Genomic DNA, 17,122 nt, shown 5'->3' on the forward strand with positions numbered 1-17,122 from the left:
TGCATTCCTGGTCTGGCATAAAGCAGAGAGAGAGAGAGATTAAAAGAAAACATCCAGCTCGAAGATGTCATTGCTCTTGCCACGGTTTATTGGACTCAGAGTTAAATACATTTGTGTTGGCACATCTCAAAAGCAATTTGTCGAGGCAGGGCTGCTGTCAAACTCTTTCATCACACGTGCACACACTTGTACAAGCCCCGGTCCTTCAAAGCACACACACCTTTGTAGGCACATACACACAAGTGTTGTGCATTTTGTTTAAAATGTCTCTCTATTGGGATTTACGTTAGGGTTATAATCTATGATATCCCTGTGATGTAAAACAATGAGTCAAACTAGGAGCTTGTTTAAACTATAAACAAGAGATTGAATAATTTTTTACCAAGATGTAGACCAATGTTTGAGTCTTCATGTGTTCGATATTTACGTTTAGCCGTGAGGTCTATGAGACTTCATTAATGATTCCAACTTCCTTCTAATGTTGACAGATCTGGTTAATAGGCCAAAAAGGGTCTCTTTCATTTCCTCATTCCACAGATGGAGAATATGCTAGGTTATGTTAGAGCTGGATACATTCATTTAAAGCTGTTGGTGGAGAATTGACTCAACAATAGAACAAAACAAGAAGACATGGATGGCTTTGTGTGACTAAATGGATGTGTGTGACTGAGTCATACTTAAAAAAAGACATAAATGTACTGCTAATATTTTGCAAGGACATTGTTGCTTTGGACATTTCTGTTAACCCTCAAAAAAACAACACAATGTGGTGCAAAATTCTAAATAGGGGCGAAACAGCTGTGAAGAATCAATATGGAAATTCCTTCATACCAATATATTGTGTTTTTTACAGTGCATGATCATAGCCTTGTGTCTAATAAAGACTATTTTAAACTTTTATTATGGCAGCATGTGGCATCTTTTAGTAAAAAGAAAAAAGAAATGTTTTTGTTCAGAAGCTCCTCTTTCATTGCTCAGGAGATTTTACAAATTTCTCAGTTGTGTTTCCTAAAACAAAGGCAAAAGTTAAAAAACTTCTACAGTATTGAGCTGTAAACTTAATGTAATTTGTATGGGTAAAACAATGGACTTTTAATCGCAGACTTGGCAAATTGGAGCTCAGTTTGTGATTTGTGATATTGGATATGTTTATTCAACCTTTGGTATTTCAAAGTCTGTATATGACTCTATATTTTTCTGTGAAACACAAAAGAAGATATTTTGAGAAATTGAGAAAAGTAGTTTTGTTTTCATAGTCAATGGGTCTACTTTTGTTCTTCCTGTTTGCCAGTATTCCCTTTGTTTGTTTTGCAAAAGAAAGGCATACAAGTTTAAAAGGACATGGGGATGAATAAATAAGGAAAAAATTATGTTTTGGACTGAACTATTCCTTTGTTTTCCACTGATATCTAGGAAAAAATATTGACATATTACAGAGATCTTATCCGTGATTTTTTATTCGTAGTGTTTCATTACATGTTTTTCTGCAAGGATCACTATGTCACTATGACACTCATGTTCTGGATATGAAGAGTTTGGTTCCAAAAATGATTATGTTATCATGTTTTTATTGTGTTTTTATTGTGTTAGTTAGCTATATTTTTGAGTTATGATGGATAAAACAAACCAACTCCAGTTTGATTGATATAAATTGAAATGCACAATAAAAAACTTTTTTTGAACAATTAAAAAAAAACGGCATTATCTAATTTTGAGACTTTCATTACCGTCTTCATATAAGGATGTACTCTATGTTGAGCTATGATTTGGCGACCCATCTTCTCGAGTCCATCCCAGTCCACAAGAATTCAATCTTTCGCTACTCACGACTAAACACCATTTTCCCCTCTTTCATTTGTCTTTTTTCTCATCACAGGGGCTTTTGAAGTGGCCAGAGAAAAGAACGCTGACTGTAGCAAATTACCTGGGCTGAAACATTTTTGACATAAGTCCTAAAAGAAGGGTGAGCCACTTCTCCTGGAGGCCCCATCGGGAGCGTTTTATCTCGGGCCACGAGAGGCAACTTTGCTGACAGAGTGACAGGACGGCTGGACACACTTCCAGGCACCAGTGACGGACATGAGGGCTTTCGGAATGGTGCCACTGGCCGTGCATCACCACCGCGGTAGGCGCTGGACAGGGTGTGGAGGCTGGTTTGGCAATGGCACCGTAGTACTTACCACACCAGACATTGTTCTGTCTTATCATGTTACAGCTTAAATAATAGCTCACGGTTTATATTTATGCCTCGAAATAAGCTTTAGGTCATGGCAACTTGTATTTCAGAGGCTTTATTATGCTATTGTTCATTATCACATGCTGGCCAGGAAGTCTTGATGAATATTGTCCTTATCATGCATCTCAAATCCTTAATAGCTGTTCTGTGGGCAACAACTAGTTTTTATAACACACTGTAGTTGAGAGCACCGCCCAAGTTGTGTAGCAGAGAGTAAATTGATGCGATATACTCCTCTACTGCCAGATAGTCAAAACAAAAACTTTTTAACAATAGCTTTGGAGACCAGCAATTGTGCTGCTGAGACACTACTTGACATTTTCCTTCTGCTGAATAATGTCTTTCAGTGGGGAACTATACAAATGCTCCATTAATTTGCCCAGTCGATTGTTGTATAATTTGTCTTTGAATGCATATAAAAATAAACTCTTTCAGAATACCCAGCAGAATTATTCCTTCTTATAAATAGCTCTTTTGAATTCAACAATATGTGATTGTGTCCCCTTTGACCGATGAACTATACAACTATGCAGCTCTTCAGTTTTTCCATGTTTATCAGTTTAGGCTGCATTGTAAAAGTTAACAGACGTCATGGTGCTGAACATCTAGTTGATCATGCCCTAGGGCTTGTGTTTTAACTGAAGAGTTTCTCTGGTGTCTGAGAGCAGGGCTTCTCTGACCTGGCACCCCTGCTGTGGGTGGGCCGTGACCCAGGTAGCCTAAAGCGATGCCGGGGAACAACTTGTGCTGTGGAGTTCTTGTAATCCTTCAGGATGCACTTCAGCTCAATCAGGAGGTTATACTCCTCTACCATCACTAACACCCTTTAAAAACCAGGAAAAACTTAAAGGGTTCAAAGGTTAGCGCTGGCGGCAGTTAAAAATAGCGAGTTATTTCTATTTTGGCTAAAAATACTGAAGACGAGATGGTTTTGATCAGGCCTTAACAGCAGTGTGAGATGCACACCTAGGCAATGGGCTGAATAAGGATGGTCATTTTTTTTATTAAAACAACATTTTTGACCCTATGATAACAAACGTGTACAGTTTTAATTGGGTATTTACATATCACGACTGTCCTTCTGAAACTTTGTATCTCCAAATTGGTGATTGTTTTGCCATAAATCATTATTAACAGTCACCCTTTATATTTGTCACTGGGTTTTGCAATTACAAATCAAGAAAAAAAGTATTAAAAAGTGCTTGTCATCTACTGACAACAAAGTAAAACATCCTAAATACATTTGGACATCCGGGCCTATGGAAGGACAGGGACGATATGCTACTGTTATTCCAGCCATCATGTAAATGTGTTTTAAATCTTGTACTCCCAAATGAAGCGTTCCAACCAGAAATGATCAAAAACAAGCTTTTGTCAGAGCTTTGAGTCGCGTGTGCCAATGCTCTGAAAATATGACTGCTGTTGAGTCCAGCCTGTGTTATGTTCCAGTGACTTTCTATTTTTCTCACATCAGTCTGATTTATAAAATAAATACATAATAAACAAAATATACAATTTAACAAGCAATTTAAAATTACATTACCAAGATGCATGTATAGTTTTTTTAACATGCAAATATTTTTATATTTAGAGAACATTATTAAAAAGTTGACATTTGGCATTATTACTACAGGATTGCATTCCATACTTCAAGAAAACAACCTTTGGCCTGTATGAGGGGTTTCCCAAAGCAGTGCGGGAGGATCTAACTAGGGAAACGTGCTATTGCTACATTTGGAAAGTACAGAATGGCTCTGAGCCAAATGCCTTTTGTTTTTTTAGTGCATGCAAATCATCATAACCACATTTCAGCTTAAATTTACAAATAATACATCAGATGAAGTGAGATCATATAAAATAATCTACGATAATAGAAATTTTGGGTTTACATGTTTTATGGGGACTTTTCATGGACATTATGATTCTTATACTATACAAACTGTATATCCCATAATCCCAATTCTACCCTAAGTCTAACCATCCCACAAACCTTTCTGAATTTTCCCAAAACATTTTTTTAACTTGATTAGTCTGTTTTCCTCATCGGGACCAAGCATATATCCCAACAAGGTCTGGTTTATTATCTCCATGGGGACAGTCCATTGGCGTAATCATTTTTATACTGTACAAACATATATATTATCCCCTACACATCATATCCCCCAAACATCATAGAAAACTTTAGCACTTTTAGATTTTCCCAAAACATTGTTATGTACGATTTACAAGCTTTTTGCCTGTGGGGAATGAATTTTGGTGAGTTGGTGTTCATTCATGTTGAGGTTCCCACCGGGACATGAAAAACGAGGCTACACACACACACTCACTTATTTTACATTACTTCTATAAAATTAGTTTAGCTGTGAATTTTAATCCTCTTACATAATCATAATAACCTAAAGTAATTTGCATATGAACTTGAAAGAACACCTCCAGGCAGATCCACATGACAGGAAAGCACCTCCTTAGGGGGGCTTTTAAACACACAGGGTTTTTTCGATCTCTCCCAACCCCAGTCACCTTCATCTTGGCCTCTGTGTTTACGATACACATCTTCTAACAGGCCGCAGAGATCAATGGTCAATGCAGGATGACTGTGCTATGGAGACGGCTTAAAGAGACAGGACAGGATCCCGTTCAGGAGCATCAGAGCCACAAAGATCACAAAGGCTGTTTAACAATATCAAATCATCATCCAGGTGGTCCAGATGGAAGACACTCGTACCGTGGCTTTGACTGGTGATCAGTTTGCTGTGATGGTGGGTCTTAAGAGTGTGAATGGAGCTTCACTCTTCTTTTGAAACAGCTCACGCCCGCTGTTTTTGCGGCCCTGTCTCCTTTGAAGTTTGAAGTTGAGATGTTACATCTCGAAGAAAAAAGCTTTGTGGGAAGTTTTCCATGGCTGGTATGTCAGCCGCATTAATGGGTGTTTTGACATTGCTGGTGCAGAAACTTTAATCTTGCCATCATTCATGTGTCATCCTCTGAAATGAAAAAAAAAATTAAATTACATTACACGTCAATGCACAAAAAGCATGCGAGACCCTCAGTTGTTCTGACTGCAGCCCACATTTATTTAGCATTGTGTTTGCTGATGAAACATGAAGCTTTGTTGTCTTATCTAGAAACCAACACCACAATGTATCCATCAGCAGGCAGTGGTATAGCGTGCAAGTGTATTTGGCTTCGAGGACCTGCAGCAAGACTTTGTTCTTCCTTTTTTGTTACACCGAGGTTTAAAACACAGCGACAGATAAAGTCGAGCGTCATCATGCATCAAGGTGAATGTGCAGACCCCCAGTTGGAGATCCTCACATTCAGGAATAAAGGTAGCATGATATGAACCTGAACTCCTTACTTTGAGAATGATCAAGGTCTGTTTAGCAGCCGAGGGACTGCTGGTGCTTTGTCTGCCTCATCTAGATTTGAGATAGAATGCAATGATAACTGCCATGAAAGGAGCTTGTCATCAGGCTTTCGTGTTATTTTTTTTCCCACAGCACCATGATGATGGCAGCAGGGGCAGCTGAAAGGGCTGCGCAGTTGGCAGAGACGCAGGACAGGTTGACAAGCAGGCTCAGGCTGTACGATGAGAGAGCACTGGAGCTTCTGTCTGTCTGAAGAACAGAACCTCAACAGTTTTTTTTGTGATCTGTTTTGTTTAAGTTGAAACATTTTGGGCATTTTTGTGAGTTATATGATACGGTATACTCTTTGATGAATCTTTTGATATACTCTTTGAAAGTCTGGAACCCAGGCAGATGCTGCAATTTTGCAATCTTTTATCCTTTAAAGCAAGGCTTAATATAAATTGTTTCATAAGCAATAATTTGAGTGAAATGTTGAATTAAACAATTGACATTTTAACACTTTACAATAAGGTTGTATTTGTTACCATAAGTTAGAGCTTAGAATGAATAATATGTCTACAGCATTTGTATTCCTAGTTAGTATTATTTTTAGTATTCACAACATGTTTTTCAAATGAAAAGTGACCCTAACCCTATCATTAGGATCTATATTTACATATTAATTCGTTACTTTTATGTATATTTTTTATTTAACATTTTTTCTTCAGTTTAAACTTGAGTATATTTCTAGGTTTAAACATTCTGTCTTCCATGTATGTTGTAATGCACCATTAAAGGAAATAAAATCTCCACGAAATAACCGTAGCGTTTTTCTTCTCTTCCATGCATCGAAGTGAAATGAGAAAAACGTCTAGGACGGGATTTCCATAATTGAAAACTGATTGTATCGTTTTGGCCGTTGCTAACAAAATGAAGGCAGATTTGAATGCCAGTTTGCTGTCAGTCATTGGTGTCCCGCCCTCGCCCCATTCCTCATGACCGGAAGGGAAAGGAGGTGGTTTCAGGGGGAGGTTAACATTATATGGGTGCAGGAATAAAAAAATGAAGTGCACATATTAGTCACTTATAAAAACACTAAAATATTCCAAAATTATACTATTTTTCAGTTTTGATTTCATGCCGTCTTTAATTGATTTATATTAATTTTAAAAATGGTGAGTATTCTGTTTTATACCGCTTTAATGCATTACAATGGCTAATTGCTGTCTACTTTGTGAATTCCTCGCAGTAAGACGTTTGCTGTTCTTACCTCTTATCTACACCGCACAGCATTAATGCCATCTAATGTTTCCCCCACCTATCCCACAATGCACAGCAAGACTATGTTATCAGTTCTGCATGTCAGTGGACGTCAATGTCAAGCTTAAAAGTCTATTTCCTCTTGCCGAGAATGTTACCTGTATGTAGTGGGGCCAATATTATAGCTGTCATCCCTGCTCACTGGTCCCTATATAAAAGAATCTTTTGTTCCAGTTGTAATTTAGACATTATTTAGCTTTCAGGCGTACAAAGACGACGGCAGAGTGCACTGCTATAGCTGCTCTTGAACAAGGCATAACCGTTTCTTGTTGACAGAATAGGATTTCTCAGCGAAACATCACTACATGTTTAATTTGCTGGTTGTTTTTCTTGTGAACGTTTCATGGTGACCATACACACAGAGCTGTACATACATGACTAATGCCGGTCAGGAATGTATTCCCATGATCCCACTGTCACACTGTGGTGAGAAAATATACACGGATAGAAAACTCTTGGTGCTTTTCTCACTCATTTCTTTTTGACAAGTGCTCAAGAATGCAAGGTGAAATACTGAAAAGAAAAACATATGATGCCTAAAAAGTGACAACATAAACCTTGCTGTTTCTTGCCTCCAGGCGATGGATTGTGTACACTGCTGTGATTGGTCACCATATCTGAAGCTCAACTAGGAGCTCACAGCTCTTTCTCAAGAGAGAGAGATGCTTTTGTTTGATGGTGACAGGGGGAATGTCAGACTAAGCACCACTTCAGCTCTTCAAAACCTCAGAAAGCCTTAATGTGCATGAAGATCTACTTTGATCTGCTGATTTTGACACAGCTGCAACAAACATGATATATATCTGTATAGCCGGGATGTGCACAAAAAGTCAATATATTTTTAGGAATTACAATAAAATGTTTCTGAATAGACGGTTGCAATAGAGTTCGACTCAAAACCAGTTTTACAAAATGTGTTTGGACTATTTATGGAACTACAGTCCTTTGGGAGCAGTGCTTGCAAAATATTTTTCTTATTTTGTTTGCCTCGCATCAAATTGTCAGCTTAAGTCACAGCTTCCTTAAATAGCAAGGCTACTTTTGTTCTACAAAGGTATTTATCTTATATAGCATTTTTGTCAATAGATCCTCTCAAAAAAATACAGGAACATATACTTCTGTATCTGAGCTCTCTGATAAGACAAGAAAAAAATTCCATGCTCAAGATGCCGACAAGCATCGATCTTGGTTCAGTTCTTGAAAATGTCATTTGGCAGCTGTGGCTTTAAATCTTCCCCAAAAAAATACATTGGAGCTTTAAGTCGTGAATGCGTTTATGGGTCCAAGCATCCACTCATTTCAAATGAGCCATTTATGTATTTAAGCTAAACTTTAATAAACACACAGTTTACACTACAGTCTCCAGTCCAGGCCCACGGCATCTCAGACCTTAGTGTAAGAATTAGCAAATAAAAAGTCCCTTATTCTGTCATGTTTTAAGTGCCTGTGTTTTCGGAAATTTAAGGATGAAAAAAAGGAGGAAGTTTGGGGGAATAAAGCCGGTGAAAGAGCTCGCCTGTTTCCAAGGGTTTTATTATTTTATATATTCCGTATTGTTTCAGTTATTAAAGAGTGTGTATTAGTATTTTTTGTTGTTTGCCTTAAAGTACCACATGACATTGCAGTTAAAAAAAAGAAAAAATTGAATGCATGGAACATATAGATTGCATTTTGATAAAACAGAAGTCAAAGTGTTTTGGGGACTCACTGTTCATTTGGTTTTGAGAAGTTCACACGTGCACATATACATTTTTACAATTTAAAGGGGTCATTAGGTGCGAATACTTGTTTGTCTATGTCTTTGGTGTGTAATAAGTGGTCCGTGCATATATTTGACACGTTAAATTGTAAAAATGTAAGTGTTGGAACAAAAGATGCTTTCTTTCTAGAAAAGTAGTGGGCGTGATCATATTGTCACTTCAATCGGGAATGACCAATAGAAAAAGGCCTTACATCTTGGTGGGTCGAGACCGCCCACTGAGATACAGCTTCACTCGCAAAAATAAATTGAACTCGCAAGCAAACGTTTTTAAAGTGCAAACAAAAGTTTTAAACCCGCAAAAAAAGGCCTCAGAAAAGAGAGCAATATTTGTTGTTCCGAAAAAAGATTGCATAAAAAAGACTCCATATTAGATCAGTAAAAACTTTACTTTACGTCTACTGAATGATTGCTACAAATGTGTGAACTAATTTTCTAAAAATTACATAAAAGTCTGCTGATTTAACAGTGTCAAAGATGTAGGGTTTTTTTTCTTTTAGGAAAACGGGACTATATTCACAAAAGGTTTTTTTGGACAGGGGAAAGATGTGAGCACTGCAGGGATATGGCAGGCTAGAGGCCAGAGGGGGGTGTGCATATATTACCGTAGTATAATTAACATCTAAGGCACCGGGTCATCGTAAGCCCTGCTCTGTACAGAAACGCTGGCACATGCATTCTTCAGCTTCTCACCCGCCTTTGATCAATTGCAATATCCCCACTGGATCCATATAGTATGGGTATTAAAAGATTAAGTGAAACTTAACCAGTTTAATGACTTTTTATTTAAAATCTCTCTTTGGAGGAAGAGGATGTCACTTAATTGCTTTTCTATTACCCAAGATCTTCACACAGTATTTCGGTGGGAACTCCATCTGTACCTAGCCACCCGACAATTTTCCCTCCAGATAATTACGGCTGGGGTCAGATTGGTCTCAGGAGCCGAATTTGAATTCAGATGACAGGAAGTTTTTACAAGTACTTCACAGAAATAACATTTTAACCCCAAATTAAACCAGTCCAGTTCAAAGAAAGAAAAATACAACAAATCGTTATTAAATGACAGGGTAAAAATGATAAACTAGATAAGAGGGATTAAACATTTAGAATTAGTGTCTAAAAGCCATTTACTAATAGAGACTTTTTGTTATATGTATTAATAATATGTTTTCAATGTATATAATGTAAATGAATGTATATAACCAAATTTATATTTGTTATTTTATACGTTCTTATGTGATTTATTAAGCATACTAAAAATGTTTATTAGTAATTACCAGATATTGTCCTGGGACATGCCATTAGAAAGTTTTGACCTGAACAAACAATATCTAATGAGTGACCTTTTCACATCAGAATCTCTCACATTTCCAATTCACCAGGTACCCTTCAGAAACTCTTCTGTCTGTCAGATGCTATACATCTTATCACCTTGTGCCACATCTTGTTGTGGTAGCTTGTGTTGCCTTTGATATTGGAGAACATAGTGGTTTCGCCAAAATAAAGGCCCCCTTTGTACTCCACTGATTAACTTCTGTACCTGAGCTCCCTGATAAGACAAGAGAAAAAAATCCATGCTCAAGAAGCCGACAAGCATGGATCCTGTTGGTTTTATTTATTGAGTTTTTCATTGGATTTTGTTCAGTTCTTAAAAATGTCATTTGGCAGCTGTGGCTGTAAATAAACACTTTAAGCTTCATCTTCTTTTTTATATATGGTAAACGTTTAATTAAATATATTGTGCAAATGTTTTTGATTTTGAATGATCTTATTTTTAACACAATTGCCATGCTGACGCTTGTACTTTGTTTTTACCCAAACAAACAGAGATTTCTGATCTGTGTCAGTCACTTTAATGTGTGTTATGAACTGCTAACACACAACAGATGAAAAACTACAACGTACACTCAAAAGTGCTCATCTGATAACCTGCTGGTGCAAATTTGATTGGAATGTTTCAGTGTTAGTCGTTATGCAATTCCCAGCCTTGAGGCTGCATGGACAGCATTACACAGAAGGGAAATTACATCAAATTTATTTTGATCGGTCTGTCAGAAAGAGCCTCAGATTTTGAATTGACTTCTCTTGTGCCCATTGTAGATAAAACACATTAATCAGCTGCTTTTGTTGTTATATGTGTCTTTACTCAACAAAATGAGAATGATGAATGTGATTCAACAATAAATAATGGGAAATTTTGCTTCTCCGGTTCTCTCTTTGTAACTCTTATATGCAAAATTCAACAAGTCGGTCTGTTACTGTCCTGCAATATTTGCACAAGTCATTTCTTGTAAAACAACCAAGCTGAATGTTTGATGTACAATTGTTGAAACCTACTTCCAGAGGTGACTCCCAGAGCAAGGGGATTTCCTTCCTTCAGAAGATCTTTAAATTGTTTTGAAGGGAGTTTTGGGTTGTGTTGAAGTTTCTTTTTGAAGTCTCTCTAACATCACATATAATTTACAACTCAATATGTTCTGGCCAGTGACTTATCTGTGTGTTTTTTTTTTACTTTTAGATGTGCTTAAAGGGATAGTCGTCTAACACATGAAAAAGACGATATTTTGAAGAATGTTGGTAAATAACGGTGGCCCCCATTGACTTTCATTGTATGGACACAAAACCACTTAGACAATTTTTCTTACCACAGAAGAAAGAGTCCTATGTACATGATTTAAACAAAACAAGTGTCTATAGATCCTTTTTCGTGTGTGAACTCTCCCTTTTAAGGGATAGTTCACCCAAAAATGAACATTCTGACATTTTTTACTCACCCTCATGTAATTTTATACCTGTATAAATAAGAACGATATTTAGAAGAATGTTAGCTATTTTCCATTCTGGGACATCGTTGACTACCATAGGGAAAATTAAAGGTGCCCCAGAACTGCTTGTCTTCCTAAATTCTTCAAGATTATCTCATTATGTGATCAACAGAACAAAATAATGTACAACATTTGTTTCTAATACATGGTAGTGGATGATAATTGCTAACATTCCTCCAAATAAATTTCTTTGTGTTCAACAGAACACATCAATGTATACAGGTTTGAAACAATCTGAGGGTAAGTAAATGAAGACAGAAACTATCCCTTTATGAACGGTGGGAAATGTTGGAATATTACCAGACATTTTGAATGAGAATGAATCAGTTGAATCAGTTTTGTTGTAGCAGTCCTCTTTTTGCATGCTTTGTAAAAAACACAATATTAATGTTTGATTAATATTAATGTTAGAAAGCATATCTTTAAACAACCCAAACTTAAATATTCTTTAAACAACCCAAACAGAGAAGAGTGATTATTAGAATCATTCATTAGAATGACTCATTATTAGACAGAAGGACAATGACAATGTCATCAGGATGTTATCCTTTTACATCTGACCCCCCATCTGCCGTCGTCCCAACCTGATCATGATTACTCAAAGTGCTCTCAAACACCTCTGGTGGCGTGTCAGAACCTGCAGTGCTCAGCCCTGATGAGAGTGCTTTAATTGCATGTGTACACTTTGACAAGGGGCTGTTATTTTTGATAGTTACACTTTGATGTCAAAGCAACATGGTATTTCACTAAATAGAAACATCATATGAATTTTATTTGGCTTCTCTGATTGTTGTGTGTATGTGTGGTGATTTGATGTCATAATATGTCACATGAGCAAAAACAAAATCTTTCATCAAAACTACTTTCATCATAAACTGCTTCTAAGTTTATTGTATAAGTAAATAGTCAGTGAGGTTTCTCACTGAATAAGAAATTTTAGCACAGGGTCCAAAAAGGGAGGAGACTACCGATATAAGTAACTGGAAACCAGTCAAGTGCCTGACAAGCGGAAATAATTTCTCCTCAAGGGACGTCAATAAGTTCTGATAGGGTTGTTAATGGGAATCAAAGAGATTTGCATTTAGACAACAAGCAATTTGTCATGTAAACTGAAAGGAAGAACGTACCAGCAACCAACTCATAAGTAACCTGAATCTGAATAATTATACAACGAAAGAGTACATACCCTATTCTTGGTTGTTTTCTGATGTAGGCCTACTGCATCCATGAAAATTAGCCATGGGGTTTAAGGCAAACGTTCACTATCAAAAGTTGTAAATTGTGTTGTGCATGCTATAAAATACTTTAAATAAGTTTTTATAGATTTGTTGAATTTTGTTGTATGTTCATTTTATTAAATAAACAATCTGTTGCATGGGTCCTGCTGGAAAATGTATGTATGTAAATTCCCCTCTGAATACATACTTACAGATTATATTATATTGCATTTAGGAGAACCTCCAAAATATTGCACACTGGACCTTAAAGCAATGCAAACCTAATATGAAAGTAAAAATCTGATGAAAGATATTAATCTTAGTTGTTTCTTCTAGTCAGCACTTCTCGTATGTTTCTCCTAAGAGAATCTTATATGTTTAGATCTGCCAAAAAACCAAAGCCAACCAAAAGCCAAAGATTTCAATACAAACTCAAACTCTGAACAATACAATTTCCCCCAGGTAAAAGTGTCATGTTGTCTTTGTGTCATTGAATTGTGAGTTGATTTTGTGACTAACTTTCTCCGTCACTCTTGAGTTTTTTCCTCTCTATTCATGATCAGGGACTGTGTATAAGGTGTAAACTCCTTAGATTGAATATAACCCGTCGCGGTACCACGATGCATGACAAATTCCTCTCACCTATCAGTTTTCTTTGGCCTACACAGAAGTCCCCCGCTAAACCCTCCTTTCTTTTGCGATTCTCTTGTTTTGTTATTTTACCTGGCAGTCCAGGTGTGAAGGGGTGAGGCCGTGGAAAAACATTCAATTCTGCAGTCTTGTCATGAAAGGATCCATTGATTGACCTCCACATGGAGGAGCACAATGACAAATGGCTAAGCAATTTTCCGCCTCACTGATGGCCAACAACGCACATTTCCACTTTCGCTTACAAGCGTGCAGTGTACAGTGCGCATTCCTTTCGTGGGCTCTGTGAACTTTGCAATGCTGTCTTTACAAGTCTTTACAAATACATCCAAACGATGGGCTGATTTTAATATTTTCTTGTAGTTTTAATAACTTTAACACAGAATGACAGAATTACATTATATATTATTTTCTACCTCTCCAGGTTGTACTTGTGAACTGCACTGATTCAATCTCACAGTCATTTTTGCGTTTAAAACAAACACTAATGATTTTCCAATACACTCAGGGATGTTATTGCATGTTCCAGCCACTGATTGAATTACTCTGAGCACTTTAAGAATGTTTTGGGTTGAAAGTATGGAAATTAACCAACTGACCTTTGTTTTGACCCTTAAGGTCAAGGAAGCTTTGTGGGAAAAGCCACAGTCGGGCTGCTATAATACTGGAGAATCAAAAACGTAACAGCATTTCAAATGCACTCAGACATCCAAAAGCATTTTTCTTCTGCATTAACATATGTGGAAATAAATACAGGTGAAATTAAGGTAAAACTATTATCTGATAATATAATGATTCAATAACTTGCGCTGTCTTCTCATTATTTGTGACCATTTATTTACTTATTTTTATTATAATAACCTTTATTTGACCAGGAAAAGCACATTGAGATTTAAAATCTCTTTTTACAGTAAAACAATCTCTGCAACAATTTGCTTTTAAATAACCGTACAGACCCATTCAAACATGAGTCTGGGTATCCTGGTTCAACAGTGAGCAGTTTCTGTCCCCTGAGCAGACATGTCCTATAGGGATAAGCTGTCACGCCGCCGGGAGCCTAATTGATGCCTCATGCTTTTGAGCAGCAATTATGGTGCCCAAATGTCAAGAGCTAATTTGTGGCTTTATAATGTGGACACATGGGCCAAGGAGAGGGCCAGATCTGAGCCCCTCTGGGAGAATTGGAGTAGTTTGCTCAGCAGATGTGGGATGGTCTCAGTAAAAGTCTGGGTTTACTAAAAAACTTGCAGAAGACATGGAATACACATGCAACCAAAGAGACACTTTGCCAAATTTCAGAGATTATTTTCATCATTTCCCCATTCTGGATTGATCATTTTGGTCTCTGATGCTTAGTGCCTGTTCAAAATCAGCAGGACTTTGTTGTCTTGTTTAAAGCTGCAATCCGAACATCTTCACACATAAACAGAAAAATTAGGCCTATTGTGTATTAGTTTGCTAAGAGATGTTTAGACATTCCCGTCATTCATTAAGATACTCAAGATTTGCTATTCTTCAATATATCATAAAAGGAGAAGAAAACCCACTCAATTGCGTGAGACTCCTGCTGTCTCCATAGAGATGCAAACAACAGATCAACAATCCTACTGCAGCTGACAGCTTTAAAGCCAAAAGTCAATATAAAAAACATCTTTATTACCTGCTTGTAGTGTGGTAACACATAGAGAAGGCGACATGCCAATATGGTGAGGTGTGATAGTAGATCATTAACTCCTTCATTAACACCTTTGTTACTCACATATGTTTTTATTTGATTTTTTATTAATTCTTTGTTTTCAATTATATTGCTTTACAAGTCATTACAACTTCTGCTGTGCCTTCTATAAATAAATTAGATAACTATAAAATAAGCAATTTATATAAACCGTTTTAGTGCCAACAACATAAACAAACGTTATGTGGCCCATACTTAACTTCAATAAAGAATCAATAACTGTTGAGTAGTTTTAATGTAATTTAATACAATGAATATTTAATAAAATGTTTATAGAAATTCATATTATTATACATGAAATATAAAATGAATTTTATATTATATCTAAACAGACCGGAAATGAACGCGTGTGTCCGATGAAAATGAAATAATATGCTGAAATAATGTAAAAAAAATTATAAATGTAAGGCAACAAATTACCTCACAGTGCATAATATTGACATGTTTATCATATTAATTACTATTTTCCTATTTTAATCATATTCAAATTATATTGTAAATCGATTGGCAAGCCAAGGTGTGAACACGTTGTCCTTTACCATACAAGACATAATTTTCTTTAATAAAGGCTCTATATAAACACTTGCTGAAAATATTGGCAGACGGCACCCTTATGCAAACACAAATCTGCCCTGAGATTACAACTTAAATCTCCAGGTGACACTTCACCACTTCCCCCATGTCTGTACATATATGAATTATGCACTATTGTGATCCACACAGACTACAAAACCACCAAGGCTGTATATCCAACCTGCACAAGCTCCCGCCCCATATTCACAGCTGACAAACACAGTGCCTTGAAGATCAGAGAGACAGGACATGCTGACATGTGCTGAGGGAACACCTGCAGTGTCTGACTGGGCCGGCAGAGAGATTTCTAACTTTACACACCTGTCTGTGGAGCTGTGCCACTCTCTCTCTCTCTCTCTCTCTCTCTCTCTCTCACACACACACCTGTCTGATAGGAATAGTTTCTTAAGAGCTCTTTAAGGCCATGTCTGAGAGGTGATGAATATAAAGGTTCATCCATTAAGTGCACAAGGCAGGGCAGAGGAAGGCTATGGATGAAGGATTTAAGTGTTACCTGTAAAGTGCATCTGCCCACCTGCTGGAGGGACAGACAAAGGCATCTATTTCAATCCAGACAGACAGAAAAATATTGGTTCCTCAAGTGCCAGGGAGTATTTCATGACACAAACTCTCATCCATTAAAGTGGCGGCCTAATGTTTATAGAGACATTTGCAAGCAACAAACAAAATGAGAGAAGTGAAATACATTTGATGGCTTATTATATTATATTATAAGTTTTTATTACATTTAAAGTTTCAAGTTTTTACTTTACATGTAGAAGGCTCAAACCTCTAATGTTGTCAATTCTATAACAATTTATATGTCACACAAGTGTGTTCTTGTAAATGTTTGATTTGGAAATAAACTTGCTCAGTGGTCAGAGCATGGCACTAGCAATGCCAAGGTCGCTTTGGATAAAAGTATCTGCCAAGTGCATAAATATAAATGAATTTGTTTTATATTTTGTGCAAAATATTGTGATTCTATCGTATCGTCAACGCAGTTTTGTGTATTGAATCGCCAGTTTAGTGTATCATTACAAGATTAAGATAAGATTAAGAAGTGGTTTTCCAAGAGTGCTATTATTCAACATAACAGCACTTTGCTTGTTTGTGTTTGGCTGCCATTCTATGTGTTTCTAAGCAATTGTTGATTCTGTTTTGTCTTATATAAAGCATATATTTTCACACTCATCCTCCACCCTCATATAGTTGTTGTTGACAAGCGCTATGCTTTTGAGATGGGGAAAATCCCAAATTGTAACATTGGCAAAAGTCACAGGTAAAGTCCCCTTTTAACAGACCCTGGCTCACCATCACAGAGATACTAAGATCACAGACCATACAATAACTTTCATGCTTTAACATAAAATATCCTCTCATCAGTTTTGGAAACTGTATATAGATGTGCCTCTTTTGTCATTGTTGTGGAAATCCAGCTCATTCAGCCATTCACAAA

The sequence above is a fragment of the Barbatula barbatula genome (genome assembly GCF_947034865.1).
Source record: "Barbatula barbatula genome assembly, chromosome: 18".
In the NCBI taxonomy this organism is placed as follows: domain Eukaryota; kingdom Metazoa; phylum Chordata; class Actinopteri; order Cypriniformes; family Nemacheilidae; genus Barbatula; species Barbatula barbatula.